Source organism: Argiope bruennichi, chromosome 6 (assembly GCF_947563725.1).
Source record: "Argiope bruennichi chromosome 6, qqArgBrue1.1, whole genome shotgun sequence".
In the NCBI taxonomy this organism is placed as follows: domain Eukaryota; kingdom Metazoa; phylum Arthropoda; class Arachnida; order Araneae; family Araneidae; genus Argiope; species Argiope bruennichi.
In genome coordinates this window covers 35,174,179-35,201,936 of record NC_079156.1, presented here as the reverse complement: position 1 = coordinate 35,201,936, position 27,758 = coordinate 35,174,179, and positions in this window count along the sequence as shown.

Here is a 27,758-nt window from a genome sequence, read left to right as displayed (position 1 = left end):
ATATGATTTTTTACTCATTGATGTTGCCGATCTGGTAATTGAATTTCAAATTCAAGACAAAAAAACTTGCAAATTCGTCAACTGTTTTAATGCATATGACACACGGAAATGATGCACCCTAATTTTACTGAAGACGGTTCTATCCGATGTTGCAATTTTTTTTATGTTATCGAGGGAAGAGTTTGGTGAGAAGTGTCTCCATTCAGATATCGATTTATGTCTCAAAATTAGGAGTTAGACTCCACATATCCCTCCAAAGGCCGTGCCTGAATTCCTAGAAGCACTTTGGTATTATAAAATATCTCCTAGTATTTCAGAACACATGAAACGAATCTAATACATCTATGGAAATCTACGGATACGAACCTCATCTGTGGAAGTCTCGGATTCGAATTTCAGTGATTATCCACCTGTTGTCCATCAGCATTCCAACTATAACTTTTCATACCCATATATTAGCTGCAACCATAATTTGTATCTGTTAAATACAAAAACCAATGTGACATTAATCTTCAGTATCAATTCCATATCGACATGAAATAAAGGCTTTTGTTTTTGTTTGAACCCTTTCTGGGGCCGTGGAAAGTATGCTTCCCACCAAATTTATCAATCTTTGTATGAAATTATGTAGGTTGGCATAAGTTCTCACAATTTTTTTAGTAAGTCAGAAACTTAGATGCTTCAGTTCTTTATCTCACACAAAATGATGCTTCTTGATTTGTTATTTAATTATTAATGAACCAAATTAATTAATGAATCAAATTAAATTTATCTAATAAGTTAAATGAATCCCTTTTCTTATTCTAATTTCAAGCCTAAAAATATTTTAACATAATATGACTAGAAAAAAATGGCTCTTTAAAGGGTTAAAGTGGCTTGCCTAATTCATCATCTCATCCATCATACATGTACTGCACTATATTTGATTTTTGAAGATTGCACATTTCTAACGTAGCATATTAAATATGAAATCAATTTTAAAACATATGCCATTATTTTTTTAAAACCATTTTCATATTTTATGATTTTTTTTTCTTAAAATCATTGAATAAAGAAATTTTGACTTTGCATTCATCGAAATAAATGTTGACTTTATTTAACGCGATATATTTTCATTTTTTTTTGTCCTTCATTCGCTCTGTCCGAGTTTCGTTATAGGTTGGATCATTACTGCAATGTTATTAATTTTCGATATGCCATATTATATAGCAAAGGTTGGATTTCAAAGACGAAACATTGCTTATAAATATTTTCATCAAATGCTTCTATAATATATACCGTAAATATGCATATAAGTGTATTTTTTTAAAAGAAATAAAATATTTTCAGAAAATTTACATTATTTTAAATAAAAATATGTTTTGAAGGAAGTGATAAATCTGAGAAAGTTAAATTACAAAGTTTTTATTTGCATTTCTGATGAACGCAATCATTTTGAAAAAATTGCATTTCTGCTGAATCAAAAGCAAAAATTTCATTGATAAATTTCCTTATAAATCAAATAAAATTTTTTATTTACTTGTAGGCTTTCATTTAAAATTTATTTACATTCAGATGCTAATTTTCTCTTGAAAGACTTGAACTTCTTGAAATTTCGAAACAAAATGGATCAATCTTTTATTTAAAGCAGAAAAAAAACCTTACACATACTTTACTGCATTTTTTTCTGTTTTATTCTGTTTCGTTCAGTGATGCGTTTTTAATAAAATGTCATGACAAATTTTTAGGGAGAAAGTCTTTCAGAATATATCAACGAATCTACATAAATAAATAACATTTTCTTTGAAGTTTTCAAGAATTAAAATGAAAACAATTTGGTTATATTTTGGATGTCAGACATCGAAGTGAGTGCTTTTGAAACGATTTAGTTCATCTATTGCAGAAGCTTTGAAGTCACGAAATGTTTAAATTAGCTTATTTTAAATAAAATAAAAAAAAATCTTTTACATGCCATCAAAGTCACTTTGAACTCAAATAGTGCTTTATTAGTAAGTCTTTCTCAACACCCTATTTTAATAAAGAAAGTACTAAAATAAAATAAGTAAGACATGTAAAAAAAACAAATATATAAAATAAAAAATATGTGCAAAAATAAAAATAAGTCTTACAAAAAAACTCCAGTATGCCTTCGTTAATTTCGATCAGAATTTTAAAAAAAATGAATAATTCTTTTTAAAAAATAATTTTATTTCCTAATACATCATTATTTATTATAAAATTAAATTAAATTTTTTTTCTTTTGGTCAGTTTTGCCTGAAAATTAATAATAAAGATTTGTGCTTTTTATATGCAAAAAACGGAACTTATCATTCCTTCCGCATAGCAACGCAGGAAGTATTTTAATATTAAAAAATGAAAATTTACAAAAGTGCAATTATAATTTAAAAATACAGAAAACTGTTTCGCTACATAAAAGAACCGAAGAAGAATTCTGTAAAATGAACTATACAGAAACTGTATGATACATTTCAACCTTTACATAAAGCAATAAAGAAATAAAGAGAGGATAATATATTTTTCGAAGTAAAATTTCCTTGAGTGCTTTGTTTTCATCGAATTCCAAGGTTTAAAGAAACACACTCACTTATAAAAACATGACCAATGAAAGTGTAATATAATAGTTAATAGACCTTAAAAGTTGAATCCCTGAAAGTCTGAAATATTTCGCCTCCAAAAAGCAGTACCAGTTTTTCTTCATTCCTTTGAACATGTTGATCCTTAAAACTTGATTTCTTGAGTTGTAAGTGTTTAATATTTAAATGTAATTAGTTTTCAGAATTTCTAACTAAATTAAAATAATTTATTTAACTTACTTTTTAAAATATGAAGTATGCAAAAAGAAAGATTTGTAATCACTAAAAAACTTGAATCTCGAGCTTTTGAAGAATCTCGGAATTTTAGACCACTTTGACTTTGTAGAACATATCTTTGGAATTATGTCTGTTTGTCTGTGAATAAGATAACTCAAAAAATAAATGAAATTTGATATTTACATCAAATTTGTAGACTTCCTTTAATTTTTTAACTGAGCCTTTTTTCAAAAGGTTTGTCTGATTGGTCAAACACAAGTTCAGAAGTTAAGTACAAAACATAATAATAACTAGATGGGTAAAATTTGATATCCAGTTTTACCATCTGAAGTGTTGATCAGAATAAAATTTTGAACCAAATGAACCAAAAAAGTTGACAGTCTGTTAGTCTACACGTTCCCATAACACGGTAATTCAAAAATAGATCAATTTAAATAAATGAAATTTGGTTTATGAACTCGTTACTGTGACTGTAACTCTGTAGCAGGTTTTAATTTCTGTCGGTCGTAAAAAAAAGACGTCTAAAATAAATGCACTTTTGCTTTTCTTACTAAATCTCGTTTGAAGAAAGTGAACAAAACAATGGGTACTCATGATTATCCAAGGTTCGCTATTTTATATCGAATATCTTTATTATAATTGTGGTTTGATTCCCTAATATGCGAGAATATTTTGGGAAGACTATTTCTGCTAGTTTCATTTAGTAAATATGAATATATAATAAGAATTTTAAACAATAATTTCGTTTCAATTAAAAATTTCAGTTGAATATGATAGTTTAGTTATATTAACGTTCCGTTTTAAAGCAACACTAGGGCTATTTTGGGACGGACCTCGTCATTTTGAACCGCGGTCAGATGACGAGGATGACGCATGAACTGGAACCACCTCTCCAAATTTCCGCACCACACCAGTGGAAGGACGTTGGCCCTGACGGATTTAACGTGCAACAGACCCCCTTACACGACGATTCTTTGGTGGAATCGGGTAGCGAACCTGAAACCCTACGGCTCAGGAGCCGAGATCTTACGACCTTACCACCAGGCCCATGAATATGATGGAAATGTTGGCGTAATCATTTGTGATTTGTACATATTCAGAAATCAAAAATGAGCATTTTCAGTATTTTTAGTCGAAAATCTATATTAACCCTCCACTCCTCTCATTTTTTATTTACAGTTTTAAAACGCAGTAGCAGGTTGGCGACCAGCTGTTCCACACGATATTAACAGTATTAATTTAGTAACGTCAAAGTTCAGTATTGAATATACTACATTCCAATTGGTAATATACTTTCAATAATGAAATTAATTGGCGAAATCGGTTCAGTTTTATTTTTGTGCATATCTGGTATATAATGATGGTCGGAGTGAGACCAATGACCATTGATGATATATCTATTCAAATGTTATGAGTAATCAAATCAAAGGAAATTTTGTTGAATCGATGCAGCGTTTGAAGCTAGGAATTTCGTGTTTTTTTTTCTCTCTAGCAAAGAATGCACAACGAACAGTAATTTTTGAAATTTCTCTCAAAATGGAGATCTGGTGGCAGGCAAATCATACCAAGGGTATCATGAGTTTTCGTATGAAATAAAAGTTGACAAAATCAGACCATTGTTTAGGTTTAAGATACTAGTTCTTTGGTTTTTCTTTCGTATAGAAAAAAATATTCTTTCATATAGATAACAGATAGATAGATAGATTTCTGAACATATAGATAACTGCGCACTGAAAAGCATTTTTATGTTGAAATGAAATATAAAAGAAAAAAAAAAGAAACTTAAAATGCATTTTGAATTATATCATTCTTGTATTTCAACCAGTTAAGAAACACCGGGAACGAATGTATTAAATGTCATGAAATATCCGATTTTAAATCAAGTAACTAAAACAACAACAACAGCAGCAGCAACAACAACAACAACAAAAAAGGACTGGTCTCCCCAAAACTTTCTCGCATACACTCTAATAAACTTGTTCTGTCAGAAAAACCCTTTCATAACATTGGCGTACAATACTTATGAGATATTTAACTTTGGCGTAAATTTAGCCTTTTTACTGAATCTATAGTGTCGTTCTTGGCGAGTTATTTGGCAATTCATCCCTGGCATACGGTTAATAATAACTGAAAATCGAATTTGTGTTTTAGACTTGTTTTTCTCAATTGATTGAAATAAGATTTAATACAAAACTGCATTTGTACTCACAAAATCCCATGCCAAATTTGATATTTTTAAACCATTGCGTTTTTGAATTATCGCATTAACATATTAAGCACAGACCAACAGACAATCAACTTGTAGTTGGTTTCCTCTCAAACTTTATCATATGTCTACACTATAGATGTTAAATCTGTGTGCCGATTTTTATCTCTCTAGATCTCTTACTTACTGACTTACTCAAAACTTGATTGAAGTCGGCAAATTTGGTGTAAAGATCTTACACCAAATTTCATTCATCTAGCTCAAAGCAGTTTTGAGTTATTTTTGTCACAGACATACAGACATTTTCCAAAAATGCGTTTTTCGAACTCAGGTTTTCTAAAACATGGATATTCGTCGAAATCTCGAGTTCGAATTTTTTGACGATTAACCCTTTAAAGGGCCATTTTTTTTCTAGTCATATTATGTTAAAATATTTTTAGGATTGAAATTACAATAAGAAAAGGGATTCATTTAGCTTATTAGATAAATTTAATTTGATTGATTAAGTAATTTGGTTAATTAATAATTAAGTAACAAATCAAGACACATCATTTTGTCTGAGATAAAGAACAAAAGCATCTAAGTTTCTGACTTACTGAAAAAATTTGTCAGAACTTATGCCAACCTACATAATTTCATACAAAGATGGATAAATTTGGTGGGAAGCATACTTCCCATGGCCTTAGAAAGGGTTAATATACTTTCTCTGTACTACGTATACGAGAAAGTAGAAGAAGAAAGAAGAATCCTCAAAACTTTATTACAACCTTTCAAACAAAATAAAAGAAGCAAATTCCACGAAATAAATAAAGGAGAAAATAAACCACAAATATTTTGAAGAGACTTGCATCGTGCTTTTTATAAATAAAATTTTTAAATAAAATCTTATTTTTTAAAATAATATATCAGTACTAATTCCTTCCAGTTTCATAAAATTGAAAAAAAAATTCAAGTGCATTTTAAAATTATAGCGCATTTTTTTGGTATATATGGCACATACCAAAACAAACTCTTTTTGAAGTCTCAAATTGCAAAGAAATCTCAAATTGCAGTTCTACGCACTTTTAAGAACACTCTTTAAATATATATATATATATATATATATATAAAGGGAGAATTACTTCTATTCAGTTGAAAAATATACTATCTCGTGAAAAGACACGATCCACGAAAACCTGGTCAAACTTCTAAAATCCTGAAATCGAAAATAAATAAATAAATAAAATCTCTCCCCTTTCATCCCAAATATTTTACCGAGCAATCATTTTTCGTCATCCTTGACAAGATGATGATCCTTAACACCGGATCATTTTCTGAAACTGCCGTGACGCATTTCCGGTTCGTGTGACGTGGCGGAAAAAGTTCCCGACCTGAAACGCCATTAAATTCCATTTTTCTCCCGATGATGGCCTCGCGAGGATCGGAATTGGAGATTATTCTTTGGTGGACGTAAATGCTCAAAACAGGATCTTCCTCGTCAAGGAGTTTTGGAGTTTGTTGTCTAAAAGATGAATTCTTTTTCTTGGCTGCTTTGTGGACTGCTACGGAATGTTGTTGACTTGAATATTTGTTGACTGTTTTATGGGCTTTGATAACTCCATTATTGATTTTATATCTAGGAAATTCGATTATTTTGCGTCTATGTTGCTTGAGAACATGTAAACGAAATTTTTTGCCTGTTTGAGGGGCGTGACACGGAGTTCTTGAAGTAAAGGTTCTTAACTTCCGGATATAACAGGTGAACAGAGTATTGCGATTGATAATAAAATTATTTAGTAAATGGTTGTGCTTAGTATAAATTTTAATGTATTATTTGAAAGATAATAAATAATAAAATGTATTATTTAAAAGATTGATTTCTTACTAATGAATTGGCTGTAACGTATTGGCCACATATTTCGAAAGGATGGCAATGGTATAGTATTGAAAGTGGAAGAAAAGGCCTGCCATCATAAAAGACAAAAACATTCATGATTTGTTATTCATTATTTAGGTCATAATAAAGACACAGCCTTTATTATTGTTTAGTCAGTGCAGTATTAATTATGTTTTATTATTTACTTCCACTACTGAGAACACTATTTTTTCACTTTTTCATTATTTGGCATAAAAAGAAATTATCATCGAATTTTTGATGAATCTTCATGCTCTAAAATTCGCTAAATCTGGAAAACACATTTTTGAATTACTATTGGCAATCTGAATGTGAAAAAATAAAAAGAACATAGACCAATTTGTACAGAAATGGGTTTGGAGTTTTAAAACCAAAATTATAAATTTTTATTACCTTTTGACCTGAATTCATATAAAAAGAGTCTGTGTGTACATAGTGGTGTAAAGACATGAGCAAGGAAGGGGTATAAGAGCGCTTGGATCAATAAAGATAAAATATTTACATATTTATGAGACTTTTTAAAGAAAATTATCATGAAGGTGCAAAAAACTATAACATGACTTGCTTGCCATTAAAAATTGCAATGCTAATAACAATGAATAGGAAGAAAAAAAAATCATAATTTATCCCTGGCGCCATTTTTCTTGCCCCTCCACTGTCTCTTCATTAATTAAAATATAGTTTTATCAACAAAATCGTAAATGTGTATCATATTTTGGTGAAAAAAAAAGGATGACAGTTTATAAGTATGTATACTTTATGTACGGGAATGAATATTAAAAAATACAAAGACTTAGCGAAATTAAATTTGGTTCGTGGCCTCAGATTAAAATTATATATCTGTATAAATTTGGGCCCAACTTATCAAAAAGAAGGCACCCAGAAAGAGTTTCCAGTTTCCTTTATTATACTATGATTCACAGTAACCCGCCATTTTCTATGATACATTAGACTGTCAAGATCAGAGAACTCGGTTGGGTTTACATGTCAGATAGCTTCAATATTTTTTCACAGACTCCAGGAGCCGTAATGAACTTGTGTATAATTGATATTGGTGACTCGTATTCTAGACCAATCCCACCGAATTCTGTTGTGTATATAGCTCATCTGCCTTATAAATAAGCAATCATGTATGAGCTGTGCTCACGTTAGAATATCGTAGGAAATAAAGTCCTTGTTATTCTCGCTATTTGACCATGATTGAAAATAATGTGTCCTGGTTTAGCTTTAAAGTAAGTCAGCCATCTAACTCTCCGACCCGCCACGAAGGCACACGGATTTAAACCATAAAAACTGAATTACCGGACCGCCGCAACAGCAACATTGGCGGGAACTGTGGTTGAGTCCTAAGGGCCGCCACCAGCCACTGTACAACCCTCCCCGAAGGAAGTACGTCCCGTCATCGATGGGAGGAGTCAGATCCTCCACCTATTAGTGTACCCTCTAGGGTGGCGAGATCCAACCACCATGCCGGAAGCATCTCATCCTTCTTTCGAGGTGCCCCCGGGGGTTTAGCTTTAAAGTAAGACGATTAATGTAATTATCCAATCCTGTAGTCAATAAGCAATACTTTCTTTCTTATATTTGCTTTTTAATATATTGTTTACTTAAGCAATCTAAATAGCTGATAACACAGAATGTTATCCTTTGTATAAGTCTACTGCGTTATAAATCATCTGTCGGCAAAAAAGCTTCCAAAATACATGCTTGGACTTTTGGTACTGATGTATTAACCAAATGCCAGCGATTAATACAAAAATAATCGCACAAGATCGCACGTTAATGAATTGTTTCCTAACTATGGATCACCAATGGCCTGTGATTAAGCACCGATTTTCTTTATTACGAAGCCTATAACTTTACTATGAGGATCCATGAAAATAAACATCTGAGAACTCATGGAGTTTACAACCTTTTCCCAGGTCCAGAATTTTGTACGAAGTGAGAAACAATTTCAAGGAAACTGTTATGAAACTTAGGCTGATTTATAAAATGAGGAATCTGCTTAAAAGTCAACGATCCTTAAGTTCCAAAGAAGTGCAATGGTGAAAACACTAAAGGGTGGTAAAAAGGAACTAGCAATCTTCATTAACACTTTTCTATAAATAAGCGTAGAAATGTTTAATTGTGCAGAGAAGTTATTTCGACCAAATTAGCAACCTCTATCAGAAATTAGCTTTTCTAAGACAAAAAAAGTTCCAGAACTTTTTGAATATAATATTAAATAGTAGTAGTGGTATATTTTTATTGAAAAACAAACCAAAAAATATTTTCTTAATGACTATTCTGAAAGTTTCTTAAAGAAAGAATCTTGAGAATAGGTGTCGAAAATCATTAAACGAAAATATAATTACAGAAAATTTAAATTTAAAATTTCTTTACATATACTTCTAAATTATTCACTTCTTATGTAATATAGCCTAAAGGAATCGACCCAGAAAATATTTCTTTTCTTATAAAGCACTACAGGGCTGTTTTATAAGTGCTCTTTCGTGAGAAGGGATCAAAGCTAATCGATTTATTTTTCAATTTTGACGGAATTCCGCAGTAAATTGATTCCTTTGTTGTCATGATCGAATTTCGTGAAAGAAAGTAATATGGAAGATATTTGCATGGTACGAGAGATCATATTCCAGAAATAAACTTTTAGTATTCTTTACTTGATCCTTATGTAGATTATTTATTTAAACTTACTATTATAGAATGAATTATAAAACCTGGACAGATGCTTCATATACAGGATAAGCTAGTATAATAGGATTTTGAAATCACCCCAAAATTGTTAGTAGTAAAATGATGAATAGTGATGAATACACATTTAATGTTATTCATGAACTGAAATTCATATATTCCGTATAAAGTTTCTTTTAGGTTTATGCTTTGAAGTTTAACAAAATGTTTCCGAGCAGACTGGTATAGATTTCGCTATTCTAAAACTTTCCATATTTTATGTTGTACTCTCCTTATGTGATCTCTAGGTAGTTTTGTTTTCCCGTAAATCATATTACTGACTTTCCGACCCATCCGAAGACACGCGGATAAATAAATAAATAAATACTGAATGTCCGGACCACCGCAACAGCAACATAGGCGAGAGTTGTTGAGTCCAAAGGGCCATCACCGGCCACGGTACAACCCTTCCCTAAGAAAGTATGTCCTATCATCGATGGGAGGAGTCAGACCTCCACCTTTTCGTGTACTCTCCAGGATGGCGAGAACCAATCACCATGCCGGAAGCTTCTCATCCTCATTTCCAGATTTGTAAGGATCTCTTAAAACGAAGTACATGTAAAACTATGTTATTGGAATGAATGTGAATTTGCAATGGAATTCATGCCGTAACGGTGCAATCCATTAATCATTTCTCATAAAACACTTTTAAGCAAAAACATGCTGTTCTAGTGTTTGTGACTAGAAGATGTCGATTGAAATGCTAATGAAGTGAATATATATCTCCACTCGCATACCTGTTGCTCTTCAAAAGACTGAGAATTTATTGCGGTTATTTAATAACAATCTGCACTGTGGATTTCTGCAATGATGTTTCTTCTGTATGTCTTTTCTGTATTTTGTTATTTGTATTTTTGTACTTTCTTGTGGAATAAGGTACATGTTTTCCTTTATTGAACTTACTAAATTTTTTCATAATTTACTCATTGGACGGATTTTTCGTAATAATATTAATTTATGTATCGAAGGAAGAATGTGAATTGCATAATGATGGTATAGACGGGCTAGCAAAGAAAAACAGACGATTAGCAAGCAAAAGATAATTTGCGCTTCATTGTGCTAGATTCTAAAGCTTGACAGAGATAGAATGCTCGTGGAACAGCTGTCATAATATGATTACTGATGGACTTTACCTAGTATGTGATCTATCAATAAACATATAATTATTATTTTGTATATGAGTATATTGATATTAACATTTTCATATATTATACATACTTTAGAGTTTTATATATTTTTAGAAGGAAGTTCGGACGCTTAATATCGCTCTTGTTTGTAGAATTCAATGACTCAGAGAAGTTACTGTGGTCGAATAATAGAGGAGTGGCTTTATGACAGCTCGTTAAAGATTGGATTTCATCAGAGCCTCTCTCAGTATGAGGTGCAATTATAGTTAAAAAAGTTCACAGGTAGGTATTTCTTGACAGCAGAAAGGGAGTTATCATTTTGTAATTATAAAGATGAAATATTCCATCAAGGTACACTCCAAGATAATCTTTGAATACATTTAGAAACGAATACTATTGCAATAAATTAAATGAACTACTTAAGATGTCTAAAACTATCATTGATAATATATTAAGAGTTTGCACATCCATACAAAAAATGTTATTAATATCAAAAATATTTTCAAAAATTTTTAAGCTGCAAAGCAATAGCATTAAATAATTATAGCTTTACTCTCATCTTTTTCTAAAAAATTGAAATAAATTCTCTTTCAGTACAATCATAATGTTTAAGTGCATGGAATTTATTTCTTCTTATATATGATGCAAAATGCTGAAAACTGATTACATTAAAATGAGATTAGAGCACATAATTTTCTTTATATATAATCATAGCAATTTACGCAACATTATCTTATTTTGTTCCGACAGAAAAACACATTTCTATGCAAATTTATACTGGAAAATATTCTGAGATTATTCAATTATTTTTCAATTACGATGAAAACCGGATTTCTTTTGTACTTTTCATTCTTTATTGCTTTTCGATTGAAAAAATCATTTTTTCTTTTTTATTTTCACGAATTTTCCTCATTTTATATGTTTGTTGTTGTTAAGAGATTTAAGCTGTGTTTCTGCTTCATTTGGGAGAAAGTCTGATTTAATGCATCTTTGAACATTCTAAAAATGTCGAAAAGGCTAAAAAAATTAATTTTCTGCGATGGTGATAAAACAGTTCAGGTATTTATCACAATGATTAAAATTGTCGTTTCATGAGCCCGATGAAAGAGGGCACTTCTAAGAGGAATTTAGCGTTTCAATGGATGCTTTTGTTATATGATTAGCATTGTTTATGTTTAAATTTAAGGTGGATTGGCCCTCAGCCAGTTATAAGACGGCGAGTAGGCAGCACATGCGTAGAAAGGCTGAAAAATGCTGTTCGGTCCATGGTAAATATTTGTCCCGACGGGACAAAAACATGTCGCTGTATTGTATATTTTCTCTTACTGCACATATGCTTGTAGAATTTGGCGTTTCTTTTCAGAGTCAAAAAATGATCACTTATTATACACTAATTTCGACATTTTTTTGCTCTTTTTTTCTTTCTGATGCGAGGTTGTGTTTTTTTTTCATTTTATTTGCCATTTTTTTCTATAAATTTCTAAATTTAGGTATACTGACATTTTTTTTTAAATTTCACCATGTTTTTTTGTGCAAATATACATAATTTTAATATGATACGTAGTGAAAAAGAAAAATCCAGGGACGCCGAAACGGCAATTTATAGCCAAGCATGGAACGCCTGAATCTAGCATATGAAATTGTGGCAACATAAATCAGTCCCTTTCTGCGCATGCGTTGTTTTACTGGCCGAGTATAAACAAACCTTTATTTTATTTTGTTTTGTTGGCCGAGTTGCTTTTAAAAATTTGGAAGGGCTCAATAATGTAATTTGTTTTCGAAATGAATTCCACCTCAGCGAGAAAAAATTAATATATTGATGTGTATTAGCCATGATGTTGACTATCGTGAACATATTATACTTAAATTTAGCATTTATGGTTCTGGTTGATCTTAATCCTTGTATTGACATTGCTGCATTCTTTTATCTACCATATAGGTAAAATGTAAAATTGTTTTCCTAGAACATTTGTCTCATCAATGGAAATGAGTTTGACAAACATTATTTTTTAATAATTGATAATCAGAATAAATGACATAAAAATGCCCCCTCCCCAACACTGGTGACAAATTTGGTGATTTCAGCAACAAGAATAAAAGTTCAAGTGAGTAATGCAATAATTTTGACCATATCTCTAATAGGAACTCTATATTAGCAACAAAAGTCAAAGTTCAATAAAATGCCATAATTTTGACCATCTCTGTTAGGAATTCTTTATTAGTTTTTTTCTCTGTTAGGAACTCTCTATTAGAAACAGAGATCTGAGAGCCTTCCCAACATTATATACTATCTGAAGACTATAAAAACCGAGATAGTAATACGAGATTCTCTGTTTGAGAAGCTGATCTCAGAATCGACGCTCTTGTTTATGCCGAGTGATATTAATGTTTTTTATTTAGCAATGCTATGTTTTCTATTTAATAATTATGTTATTGTCAAAAAAGTACCATTCTCTGTACTTTTGTTAACTATCCTTCCTCTTTTTTTGTGTGTGGAGTGAAATATCATCTTCTATTATACATTAGTCGTGTTTCATTCACATTACTTTCACCTGCCGAGTTTTGTAGCTGCATTTTAAATCCTTCTATGTTCTTTGTTCAAGATAAATTTTCATTCTCGAAAAAGTCTTGCATACCCTTCTTCTGATTAAATATTTTTCTAAAGAATTTGAAATTTTGAATTTCAGAAGAATGGTTATCTTTTCAATAACACACATTGAAAAGATAACCATAGAAATTCTGCTGAAACGTTGAAATCCTGAAGACGTTATGAGGGAAGCAAGAAAGGTATAATAAATGAGTTTTTTAAATGATGGATTGATTCGAAATAATTAATTACTACGCATATAATGGTGCATTTACTGGAACCCTAAAATGCATTTTTTGCCTTAAACCTTTGTAGGCCCATGGGATGTATTCTTTCCGCCAAAATCATCCATCTTAGTATGGATTTATGTAGTTTTTATATAAATTTCGATAAATTTATCAGTAAGACTGAAACTTAGATGCTTCAATTCCTTAGATCTGAAATGGTGCGTCTGGATTTGTTACTTAGTTATTAATTAACCAAATGAATTAATTAATCAAATAAAATTTATCTAATAAGCTAAATGAATCACTTTTTTAAAAATCAATCACAATTCTAAATATATTTTAATTTACTATGACTAAAAAAATGGTATTTTAAAGGGTTTATAACTAACATAAATTCTAGGGAAAGTCAAAAAGTAAAGTGACTTCTCTTTCTAGGGTTTGGTAACATTTAGTATCAATTTCTGAATTAGTGTAGTCGGCAACACTTCTTTGCAACGTATCTCTCTTATTTCTGCGTTAGTGCTTGAAGTGTAGCATATTGTAAAATACGGCAGCTCCATTGCCGATCTGCACCAAGGAAGGAATGAGAGTAGTGCTTCGCTTTTTGTTTGTGGAAGGTGTTATTATTCATCGAATGTAAGCGCATTATGGTGACAGCTGTTTATTGTGAAGCAAGATCTACGAATGGATAGAGCGCTTCAAACAGGGAAGAACTGTTTTTATGTGACAAAGAAAGATGGCACAGGCCATCGACGTCAATCACTGAGGACAATTTCAAGGTCACTGAGGGTATGGTGATAGAAAACAGATGAATCAATACGTCGTGGAAAACTGCGAAAAGGCGTCATTTTGCAACAAGAGAACGCTCGGGTACATTCCACCAAACGGCTATCCAAAACAATAAAGGAGTTAGGATTCGAAGCGCTGGAACACCCGACATATTGTACAGACTTGGCTCCAAGGGATTTCCGTATGTTTGGACCGCTGAAGAAAGCTCTAAGGAGAAAAAAGTTTGTAACTGATGCGGTGCAAAATTGGTTACAGATACAACGAAAATCTTTTTTTCTCCACGGAATCAAATAAACTTGGAAAATGTTGGTAAAGTTCGTCGAAGTCCAGGGTGTTTATGTTGAAAAATAATCTTTGCTTCAGTTTTCTATCATTAGAATAAATGCGCCTTTTCTCAAATATCCCTTTTTACTTTTTGACTCTCTCTCGTTTAACTAACAAAGAATTTTGAAATGATTTAACTCAGAAAAATTTCAGATAATTTCGCAAGAATTCATTTATAGTAATACGATAATTACTACAAAATAGTAATTAGTGTTGATGGCTTAAAAATTCTTATCCAAAACAGCTATTCCCCCATTTAGTTCGTTTAACCAATGCTGAACGTAATATATCCCCATGCTTCTACTATTTGAAAACGTCAATTTTAGAGTTATCTTACATAATATATTATTATTACTAATGAATGTAATTAAGCATTTAGCATCAATTATTTACAAAAATAGTTTAAAAGAACGAATGAATACTGTCAACATAACTTTCTGTTCAAGAAGACGCACCGCTATAATTCATTATTAGGATGGCGTATTTTGAACATTGATCTAAATTAATTAAAGAGAAGCGTCACGTGATTAATGGTCGGTGATGTTTAACTAGAAGACAGAAACAATCAGTTATCAGTAATTCCAGAATACTTCTCATGAAATTCATTTGCATCTCGTTAATGAAAGTTGAAGTTTAAATGCTAGAGTGGGTGAAAGGAAACCACAGGGTAAAACTTTCAACCGCAGTTTGCCTCAAATTATGTGGAAAGGAAAGTCACGGGATTTGAATGAACCGGGATGTATAGTGTTGACAAGTCACGGCAGCGTCATTTGAAAATGAAGTTACGATTTTGGTTGCTTTAATATTCATGGAATTCATCACAAAAGGTATTGCATTTTAATTAAAAGATATTTCTCTGAATATTTTCTTCAAATTTTGTGAAAAAAATTAGCCGTTAAAAGAAATTGCTCAACTAAATAAAGATTTGAATTTGAACAAACGATAATGGAGAGAATATTAGCTTTTTCTTGGTATATGCTAGGTTTCTTTTCCTATTTTCGTATAAACTCTCGAAAGTATTATTGATAAATTTTTTTCATGTACTTATTTTCAAATTCGATACAACTGACGTATGCGTTTTTTTATGAATGCGGAAAATGTTGGTAAAAATTTAATGGAATTTGTTAATGGAATTTCTTCAAAAGCAGGCATAGAGATGTTATGTGATCTTTAAATTTAATTATTATTAAAAATCCACCACTGTAATACCATTTGAAATCATAAACTGATATTTTTGAGCAAGACTTTTTTCCGTTCTATAATTCTGATTAATTTTTTTATTATTTTATTTATTATTTTTTTTTCAAAAAATAATACAGATATTGAAATTTTTACGTGCTGTTTCTTTCTGTTCGTATTCAAGTAGAATTACAAAAATTTCGCTAAATCAATATATATATATATATATATATATATATATATATATATATATATATATATATATATATATATATATATATATATATATATATATATATATATATATATATATATATATATATGTATATATATATATATATATATATATATATATATTCAAGGATTAGCAATTTTTTTAATGTACTTCTGATCTATGCTATTAATACATTTCTTAACGCATCATGTAGGTATTTTGAATACCTATAATTTGTTATTTTAAACTTTTCCTTTGAGATTAATAGCTTATTATTTAAACATGCTGTTAACACTTCCACCCCCTTCTCATATGTATCCGGATCAAACTGTCCGGAAATATTCAATGCAATAGTAATCTTTATGGAATTTAAATGTGGCTTATATGAGTTTTAGAGCTTTTTGTAAAGAGATGTGAATCAGTTTGCCTGCAATTTTGGCTTTGGATTTCCATTTTGATACAACAACAATAAAAGATTTATTTTACAGTATTAAAATGCTTTCGGTCATTTTTTAGTACTCTTTGATGAAAACCTATGCTTTAATATTGAATTTAAGTGAATGTGGTGGTAAGATATCCGACTTTTTCAATATATATATATATTGTTTATCTGATGTTTTTTTTTGTTAATATAAGAACAAAATGAAGAAATCATATTTTGATGTAAATTTTAGCATTTATTTATAAAAACTAGGTTTGTTCTAGAACAAAAATCTATAACATATCTTATAGTGCAACTAACTGTTTTCTAAGAATTACATTAAAGCATATTTTTTGTATGTAATATATAGAATTAATTATGAAATTTTGGAATTTTCTTCAATAATATTTGCATTAAACAACTATAAATCCACTTTAAGAGAATTTAACATTATGTCCAGAGTACATTAGATTCTGTATAACATAACAAGCCCCAAGTATAAATTTCACAGATGTATTTTTAATATTTTTTGAGATGTGATGATACTCGTACAGTAAAATTATGAAGAAATTCGTTTTTCAGAAAATGCATTGAAAGTTTTTATATGCTTATAAAAAAGCACAACTTAAATGTCAATAGTTTGCTATACATTGGCTTCTAATTGACATAGAGACAAAAGGATAATATCACTGGAAAGAGAAAAGTACCTAATTTTTGAAAATGCAATATATAAATAAATAAATAAAAAGTCAAATTTTCATCTAAATTCATGTTTACAGCCTAGTTGGTTACCTTAATAAATTAAAATAAGATCCATCAAGGAAGACAGCGGCATTTTCTAAAGAAATTTGGCAACAGCTATCATTTTTTTGCCGGATTTGAAAAATTTGGAAATCCCAAAATCGTGGTGATGACTCAAAATATGATGAAAATTTTCTTTAATAAGGAAATTTCAATAAATTTTTGCAAGTTCTAAGATTATTTGAAACCGCTCTACCGTCTTCAAGCTTTGTCTCGGTCTTTCAAAAGATGAGGATTAAAATTCTTAAAACGATAATTTTGTTTCGTTATCTACAAATATATTGTGAACTAAAGAATTTGTATTTCTGAGGCATCTTATGAAATATGCAGAATCTATAAAATCTATACAATTTATATTGGAATTCAATGCTCTTTACCCCTCCCTTTCTTTAAATGGTTTCTTCCTTATTTTGTAAGCTGATATTGGTTATCACTACGTTCGCATTATTGAAGAAAATCTTGTTCTGACAGTTCTTGTTTGTTCTTGCATGACTTCAACTTCTGATTTGCAGCAGAATGCTGATTTTATTCAGCTAATATAAAACTATATCTTTAATAAACTTGCAGAAATTTAGCTTATGGGTGTAATCTTAATTGTAAATAAATATTTTCCTTATCAAATTAATCGTCAATATTTATTGCTGTATCATGCAAATATTTTATTTTTTCCAGAAATATTGCAAACATTTAAACTTTTAATAGACATACTTTTAATAGACAACATAATAGTACATCTTTAAATTGAATCGAAAAAAAATAAACCCTGTATATAAATAATTTTATCTTCGTTATATGAAATCAGCAAAGAGGAATTCAGTTAAAGCATGCTGTTTATCTATATTTTAGTTTTCTGTAAAATATATTATGCCTTTTTCTTTTCGAATGCATATACCAACTCATTCATTAAAAATTTATATAAAAGATATTCTAATAATGTTGAGAGAAATTAGAACTTTTCAATTTTTCTTTTCTCTTAAAGCTGTTAAGAGCTATTTTCGGAACCTCGAATAAACCAGTTTCATCCTAAATGAAGCAGAAACACAAGTGGGCTTTGATATAAGCGAAAAATAACAAAGAAAAACAGCATCCGCAGAGAGGCAGCTAAAATTTTTATCGTGTGCCTATATACCAGCCAAAAACAAAGGAAATGTTGAAAAATTAAAAAAAAAGATATTAAAAAGCACAATGGAAATCCCGTTTTAACCTTAATTTGTAGGAGAAGCGAATGCCATGGAAGATGCATTTGCATACAAATTAGATTTTCCATCGGAAGGAAAAGAAAAAACGTAGTGTAAAAGAGCGGAGTCTTCAATATCCACCGATTTTCTTTAATGTATTTTGAAGTAAGCGAACGAAATTCATTAGCTTCAAATTCTATTCTAGCATTTTTATTTCATTGCCATCGGAATTACTAAAAGTGTTTTAATCAAAGAAAATTTTAGGTGCTAAAAAAATGTCGATTTTGTCTATTAGAAAGTGATTACTATTGAAGCACTAGTTATTCGAAAATTATGAGTCAAATTGAAATAAGATATTGTTCCTGTAATCTCGACACTTTGGCTACTAACTTGTAATTTAAGGGTATTGTGTAAATAGAGAGGTGTTTGAACTCCTGTTTTTTGTTCCTAATATTCTTTCGCAATCGTTAATGTGTTTCTTTCCATAAATGCTTGCGATGTTAAACTGCAACTCCTTGTCCTACCTTTCAATAATTAGGGACAAAGAAGAAGGTTACATTGTGAAATGGAAGGTACTGATACAAAACAAAAGAAAAATGCACATATTATTTTTGTCCTGATTTTTTAAGCAATAACTTGAAATGTTTGAACTACCAGCTATTAAGAAATTAAGAATAATTGTGATATTTAAAAACTGCAGATTGAAGTAATTTTTATAATGTATATACACTGTGGTCACGTGATTGACAGGCAATGGAATTCTGAAGAAGAACTGAAAAAGTTAAGTTAAAAATGATTCGAAGCTCGTAGAGATATTATTTTGCCAATCTGTTGAAATGCGTCTTACTACATAAAATGATGTTTAGAATAATTTGAAACCTATTCCAAATTGTAAGATGGATCCTGATTTTCAACTTAAAACGCAAGAATATTTCTCCAAAGAAAAATCAACAAAGCTTTAAAAAGGAAGTAATTAAATATTGAAAATAATTGTAGAGTTTCTGCCTAAAGCCTAATAAACTGGTCACTAATGTTTGAATTAATCAAGTGTTATGATAACTTTCAGAAATTACTAAACGAAAACATGCAATAAAGTTGGTACTAAACGAAATTTAGCTAAATGTGTAAATTTTAATTTCTTTCAGATTTTTACAGTCTTCAGATCTAATATCAACCAAAAATTATAAAGTGTCTATGAAAAAAGAATATTGAAATAAGTTTTTAAACTTCAGCAATATAATAACCTTTAATAACCCTTCTTGTAATTTTTTTGCCAGTGATTAAAAATATAGCTCAAAGTATGATGCAAATACATGATATCATCAAGGAATTTTTTTACAATTTTTTATTTACTTCTAATTACTGCCTTGCTGTTTTGAAAGAAAAAAAAAACTGAATAATTAATAACCTCAAAATAGTTACTAGCCTTTGTGTTGTTTTGTTTACTTCCAAAGCTGTAAAAGACAATATTGCTGAGGAAAAGTAAGAAAGTTCGTTTTTTCCCTACTACTGGTGAAAAGTTAATGAACAAGTTTCATTAACATTTCATTAGTAGTAGGGAAACTAATGAAAAGTTAACGAAACTTGTTCATTAACTTACTTAGCTCAAGAATTATCTAACATGTATATTGAGCTGCTTTTACCACTTTCTGGATCACTTCAATTGTCGAAACTTTGTTATTGGATTTCGTACCTGACGAAAGCATAGATGAATATAAATTTATAATAGTTGGAACGCAATAATAATTACAATATATCGATGGCATAGTATGCCTTCTCGAAAAATGGAATGCCAGATTCCTGCATTTGCTGGTTTGTTAACTTTACTTCAACGATATTTTACTGAGATATTTAAGTATTTAAGAATAGAGCAGTGAAACACTTAAATTCAAAATAACAATTGGATTCTTAGAGTCATTTGGAAATATATATATAATATAAATTGAACAATAATTAAAAAGTAATTACAAAAAATTTGCTGATTTCAGTATAGTTAATAAATATAAACTTTGAAATATGAATGAAAGCATCGATATTATTATGTTCAATTCCATTTAATTTATCTATAAAATTGTTATCAAATTTGTATAGACAGGATGATAGTAAAGTCCTTTTTAATCCTGTAAATGCTAAGAGGCGACTCGTATAGTAAAGAAAGTAACATGCACCTATAGTTAAGCTGAATATATTGATACAGGTTACAGAGCCCCAACCTACGAAATAAGGAAGTTACAAAAATACCTAAAAAAATAGAAGGATCCAATTAGAAAAATATACCCAGCATCATAATAAAGACATAGTAAAAAGTTTCATGGCGCTATTTACAAAATTGGCGGAAATTAAATAACGACTTTCCGAGACTTGAAAAAGTATTTGCTTCTAGAAATTAAAATTTTATCCTCGTATCCCCCCTTCCAAATGCATTTTTGAGATTTAAAAAAAAAAATATTTTTATTTATTTCCATCTTTACTTAAATTTTACTTCGTTATTCCTTAACTATGTAAAACTATATGATGATACCGAATAATACATTTTTCAACTGTATTACGAACTCTTTTTAAAATCATAAAAAGTTTATAATTTTAATGTCGAATATCTCCTCCAGTTTTATAGATAACTCTATTAACCTTTTCCCTGTATTTTTATTATGGTACAGTATACATTTTTATATTAAGACCTTTTTGACTATCTCCTTTATTTGTTTGAGTTATTTTCTGTATCTTCTTTATTTCGTTTTTAGGAGCATTGCAACCTTCCTTAAAAAATTCAGCATAGTCACTTTACTTTAGATACATGTTGCCTTCTTGGATATACTAGATGTTATTTTGAATTAAAAAAAAGTTTAAAAAAGCTTACTAGGCACCCAGCAGATATTGAAATATATCGGAGTCTTATTATGATATATAGGAACTTTATATGATTTTCTAGAATTTAAAAATCTCACATTATCCAAGTAATAAAGATAATAAAACTTTTACCTTGTTGTTTGTATTACTCAGAAGAATTAAATTTTAACCGATTATATAAAGATGAAAAGTTTTAGATGAATTCAAAATATACTATCAAAATTTGATTTCTTGTGATCAAAAGAAGTATTAACAGCTTTATTTCTTAAATGCATACTTCCAAGAAGTAACTTATCTCACTTTAACACGATCTAGAAGCACCAGAAGATTTAAATTTTTAATAAGATTTTTTTATTATTTTGATTGCAATAGTTAAACAGTGGATTTGCATAGTGGATCTGTTATCTCAAATATCTTTGCTTATCTTTCCATCATATGTTAAATGCAAACATGTGCTGGAAAAATGAAAGAATATCGAGAGTTTAGGATATTCAACCCACAAAATTTCTAAGTGAATGCTGGAAAACAGAGATCCTACTAATAGAACTGATCTTTTACTGCTAATAGCAACAGATATTTATTGAAAAGGAAAACCCATCGCTCCCACTAATACTTCCAAGGATAACTTAGTCATAAAATATTTTCTATGTAATGACTGAGTTCTCTTCTCGTGCCTGGGGAACTCAATATTAGGTCATAAGAATTACTATATAAAATAGAGAGTTTATTATTGTTAAGGGTGAATAACTACAAAAAAAATATTATTTAAAAAAAATTAATTCTGACCCAATTGTGTCAGGTGATCTGGAGTTACAGTCCTTAAATCAGTTTTTGCAGATTAACATGCACAAAAATTACTTGTTATTAACTTTAACATATATTCTCTCCACAAATTCATGTTTCTTGAAAGGCTGTTAATTATATTATTTCTATAGTATGTATTTTTTGGTGCTTTTCTTCCATGCTTTCCGTAGATTTCTAGTGAATTTGTAAGAAAATAAAAATCTAACTTTTTGCAATTTAATTCCTTTGGTTTTGTATTTTTCACCATTAACCATTTACCTTCGTATAACTCTAACTGTTCGCAATGAGTTATAGAACAATATTTTGATACATTAATTTAAAATTTTTATTTTTCCTGTTGGGCAACATATAATAATGAATTTGAGAAAAAGAGGTAAATAAAAGATTCTATAATATAAGGCTTTATTTGTTCAAGGCTCTAAACTTTAAAAAAATTCTTTATGCATGGCGCCATTTAGCAGAAATTTTGGGAAAAAGAGAAATTCAAAATTCTTTAATATTTATTTAAATGAATTTTGAAATAAATAAGACCCATAAAGATAAAAAATACTTAAAAATATGTTTATATCAATATACTGAAATATAACATAATTTTTTTAGAAAAATCTAAGGTGATGGAAACAAAATCGCAGAAATGTGAGGTGCTCAAAAAACTTCTTTACAATTAAAAAAAGTTAAATATAATCAAATTTACAATTTATTGAAATATTTTTATGAGCACCTCTTGCTTTTGAAATTTAGTTAATTCATCTCCATAATTTTTACTAACAAAATATTATTTTCTCCTTTTCAGAACATTAATAAAATCTTTTGAAAAGCATTTTTATTTTTATTATTTAATTTTTTAATAACATTTTACATAAAAAAATTAAATATAAATTATGATTAAATTTTTTAAAATTTCATATATTTATTGTCGAAGAAAATAAATAAAAAGAAAGAAAGAAATTTTTAGAATTTTCTGATAACACGCAACTTTTATAGCCACCATAAAAATAAAAAAACTAAAAAAGCAACAACTTTGCTTTAATTAAGAATGAAAAAACTGGAAATTCTAGAATTTATAAAAGAATCTAAACAAATAAAATAATCCAAAAGAAAAGTTTAAGAAAATGTATTGTATTACCTAGCTGTCTCTGTTTTCTGCTGCATTTAATTTCATAAAGTTTCTAGATCAAGAAGTTGGAAAAAAGGTTATGAGAAAACTTTCTTGAGGGAAAAAAATCGATTACTTTTATTCAATTGTTTTTATTTCACTTTGAAAAGCTCTAATTCCAAAGTTATGATTTGGTAATTCGCAAAAGTGATATTACACGAAGTAGCAATTTAATAAGTGGAAACATACAAGTAGAAAAACATTTAAAAAAATTAAATACTAACCCTTCTTCCTGGCTATTATTATTTAAATATCTTGTTCATATATATATAAACCTGCAATTGTAATGGTATATTAAACATCATTATTTTTAAAGCAATTTAACTTTATCAGACCATCTAACCAACAGATTTAAAAATGATAGAAAAATTATCGCGTACTTTATATTCAAAAAAGAAAAAAAAATTATGAGAAATAATAGAACAATATACCTAATCTTTGCATGTCAATAGTTTTTTCAAATAAATGTTCTGATAAACCTATATTTATTATTAGTAACACTATAAAAACATAAAGAACTATAAATAACATGAATATTTACATAAAAAAAATCATGAATCCTGTGGGAAAATTATATACAAGTCATCTATTTCCATTCTAAAAAAATGTATTGATTTTTTTTTATTATGTAGGAATTTAAGGCCTTTCTTAAAGCTAAGATCTCTTTAACAAAATTGTTTAAAAATAAAATCTATTTCTGTTCGTCCCTTTTTATAAATAGAAAAACTTTTTATTATCTATTTTTAATAAAATGAAGTCAAAAGTTAAATATTATGTAGCAAGCGACATTTAAATAATTTGTTAGCTAAGTTATAGAATTTTTTTCTTCTCCCTTGCTATTATTACTTGGAATTCAGAGCTGCTATTTCGATATGTACACATTAATAAAAATAATAAAAAAGATGTTTTTACAGGTAGGTAAATATTTAAGAGTTTTTGGAAGTTAAATATTTTTAGATCAATATTTTTGTTAGAAATAAATTAAGTAAATTTATCGGAAAAAACACTTTTCATTGTTAAAATTGAGAAATCTTGGAAAAACTCTTCCAAAGAATATTTAATATGTATAAAAAAGATGAATATAGTTTTTTTTTCATCTATAAAAAATGTTATGCAAAATCTATTGACATTCCGCTTCTGTAAAAAGCATTTTTTGAACGTAAAAATGTACCTTATTGTGAAATTCAAACATAATCGAATATTTACACATATATATAAAAAAAGCATTTTTTTTTTTTGGAGATTGACAAAAATATTTTCTTATGAATCAATATATGATAACCCTAATTCTGTTCGATGATCGATTGAATATTTTAATGGAGAAAACTTATTATACATTGCGATTAAACAATTAAATTAGTTATAAAATAGTTATAATATGGACATAATAGTTATGGGCGTTGAAAGAGGGTTTGAGTAAATTCTTCCCGAATATTTCGATGAAATAAACATTTAGTTTCGTCTTTGAAGCTATAATGACAATATCTAGATTTGTAATTAAATACTAATTTATGAAATCGATATTATTTAATAAACAAAGTAAATTTATTACAGTCTCAAAAAGTTATTATTTTTTATGAACTTGCAATACCGTTTTTCTGCCTTGTGAGTTTGGTAGACAGGAAAAGAGATTTACATCTTTTTTTTTAATTCTCATGATTTAAAGACATTCGCTTTTGAGGGCAGAGTGGGTTATCTTTTGGTGATTTAGAAACTAAAATAATGGTTCTGGAAAATGCAAGAATTATTTTTCTGATTCTAGGAGCCGAGATCTAGAGATTCATTGAGAAAATTCCATGTAATATCACGTCCTCTCGGTAGCCTATAAATATCGTTATCTAACAGGCGAGTGATTCTCTGTTTGGATTGTTGATCGCTTTGCTGAACGTTGTTGAATCCGTTGCTCCTCCTATTTAATTAGCTATTTGTTATCCGCTTGTGTTGTTTGTCTATGTAACTTGTTCTTTATCTATACCTAGACTGTTTTTTGTTACCTGAACTTAGTTTTTCCGATGGAAAAAAGCATTGTTTTCTAACATTCGGCATAGCGAATTTTATTCACTTTACAACCACCGGATGATTTTCGTAATAATATATTTTTAAGTAGAAGAATAGAGCTAGGGTTAAAATATATTTAGGAACTAATCATTATTATTCAGAAAAAACAATAGAAAATATTTAATAATTGACTCCTTTTCTTCAAACACACAAATATTTAAAAATATTTTTGAAGAATAATGAAAAATATTTAATGGTTATTTATCTATACTATAATAATAGAACAGTCTAATTGAAACGTCATTTTCACGCCCTGCTGGAAAAAAGGGCCGATAAGCAATCGAATTTATAATTTCTTTTTATGATTCAAGATATTCATTTGTTATCCAGCTATTAAACAGTAAACAGTGCCTCTTAATTACGAATATAACAATAAATGTAACGTGATTACATTCGTTTTGAAAGATTTTATGTAATAATAATTATAGCATTATGCAGTCATAGGATAATTATTTTAACAATGTCTCTTAAAGAGTTATCAAAATAATCATCCAGTCCACATATTTTGATTTTAAAATAATTTAATTATTTTTTCATAACTACACTCAAATTATCAATAACATTAAACAAATTAAAATTAAAAGCTACTCAAATTAGCTTATACAGAAGAAATTATATAAAATAAAAAAGTAAGTTTCTAACAAAGCAAATCATGATACTATTTACAGATCTAAAATAAAGTGTATAACCAACAAAGTGCTTTGTAAATTATTTCATTCGGAATTGTTTCTTAAAAGATAAAATTCTTATTCCATTTGAAAAAGAAAAGATTCTTTTTGGGAACTATTATTTAGGTTGAGTAGTTTTCTTTATTTAAATGTCTTATTTAAAGAAAGAATTTTACAATCGACTTTTCATTTCTTTCCCAATGTGCTGAGTTTAGAACCTTTGCACTCTTATGATCTTTGTGAAAATATTCTAATTCAATGTTTTCAGAACACAGTTATCAATTAATCGATTGATTAAATTAAATTTTGATTCTATACGAATATATACACCTGGTAGTGAATATTAGAAATAATAGATTCCAAACTCATGTTTTAATAATAATGAATCAAATATTAAAGACTGAAACTATAACATCTAAAATGAAAAGAAATTCTACTTTTTATATGCCCATAAAAATATGTTTCTAAAAATAGAATTTTTAAATTCATTTTCTAATCCGGAATGCATTCTGGTTTTTTAAATTACTGCAATAAAATCTACTGCAAAATAGATTTGTTGACATAGCTACAGAGTTTTGCTAGCATACTTTTAAAGTGTTCCGAGAAAAAAAAGTAAACTTTAGCCATACAAAAGTCTGTCGTTTTACATAATCTTATCCTACTCTGTCTCGAAGGAAAATCTAATTTGTATGCAAATGCAACTTCTACTGTATTTTGAGATAATTCGTTTCTTCTTTGATTTACGGTAAAAATCAGGTTTTCGCCATGCTTTTTGCCATAGATGTTCTTGCAGGTTTCTTTTTTATTCTTTTTCAGTGCTGTCTTTGTTTCAGGCTGTCCTGGATAAACACGAGAAAGTACATAGTTTTTCCCAGGCTGATGCCGTAATTTTATTCTTGGATGAAATGTGTATCGAAGCACTGATTTTATTTCTGCTTCATTTTATAGAAAAACAGACTTTGAATGTTTCCGAGTAAATCCCTAAAATGTTTAAAATGAAATCTTTATAGAATTCTTTATTTTCTTAATAAACTGTCTATAGAAGAAAAAAAAACAATTCAATCTCCCTTTACTTTAAATTATAAATGGTCTTTTGATAGTCTGAAGTTTATCTAATCCTTGAAAATGGAGTAGAAAGTTTTGAATTTATCAGAGGATGGCTCAAACGCATTGAATATTTATTAAGGAAATCCAATAATTATATATTTTTGATGTATATTTCATTCAACGAAAAATAAAATAATCGATAATACTAAGTTCTGTTTAATAAAACTATTAAATTTCCTCCTAAGAAAAAACCTAAATTTGCAATATAATGCGAAATCTTTCAATTATCGTTTTTCTAGACTTATAAAATATTGACGAAATAATATTGTTCAACAATAAAAACACATTGTACTAAAGCATAAAGCTCCATTTTTACTAAACCTAAATTGAAAGCTGTCAAATGGTTTTATTTTAATATAGTTGCCAACACTTTATTGCACCAATGGTGACAAATTTAACTCTTGCGTTTATTTTGTGACATCCTTTATATATATATATATATATATATATATAAGTAACCAGTCTAAAGTAAGAAATATTTTGAAAACGAAACGAAATAGTTTCGGAATCGCAACTAAAAATTATTTCTTATTGAAACAAAAACCAAAAAAGGTACAGGAAAAACTTCATAGTATTTAGAGAGCGCAAATGCAGCTACTTCTAAAACACAGATGAATTGATACAAAAGTAT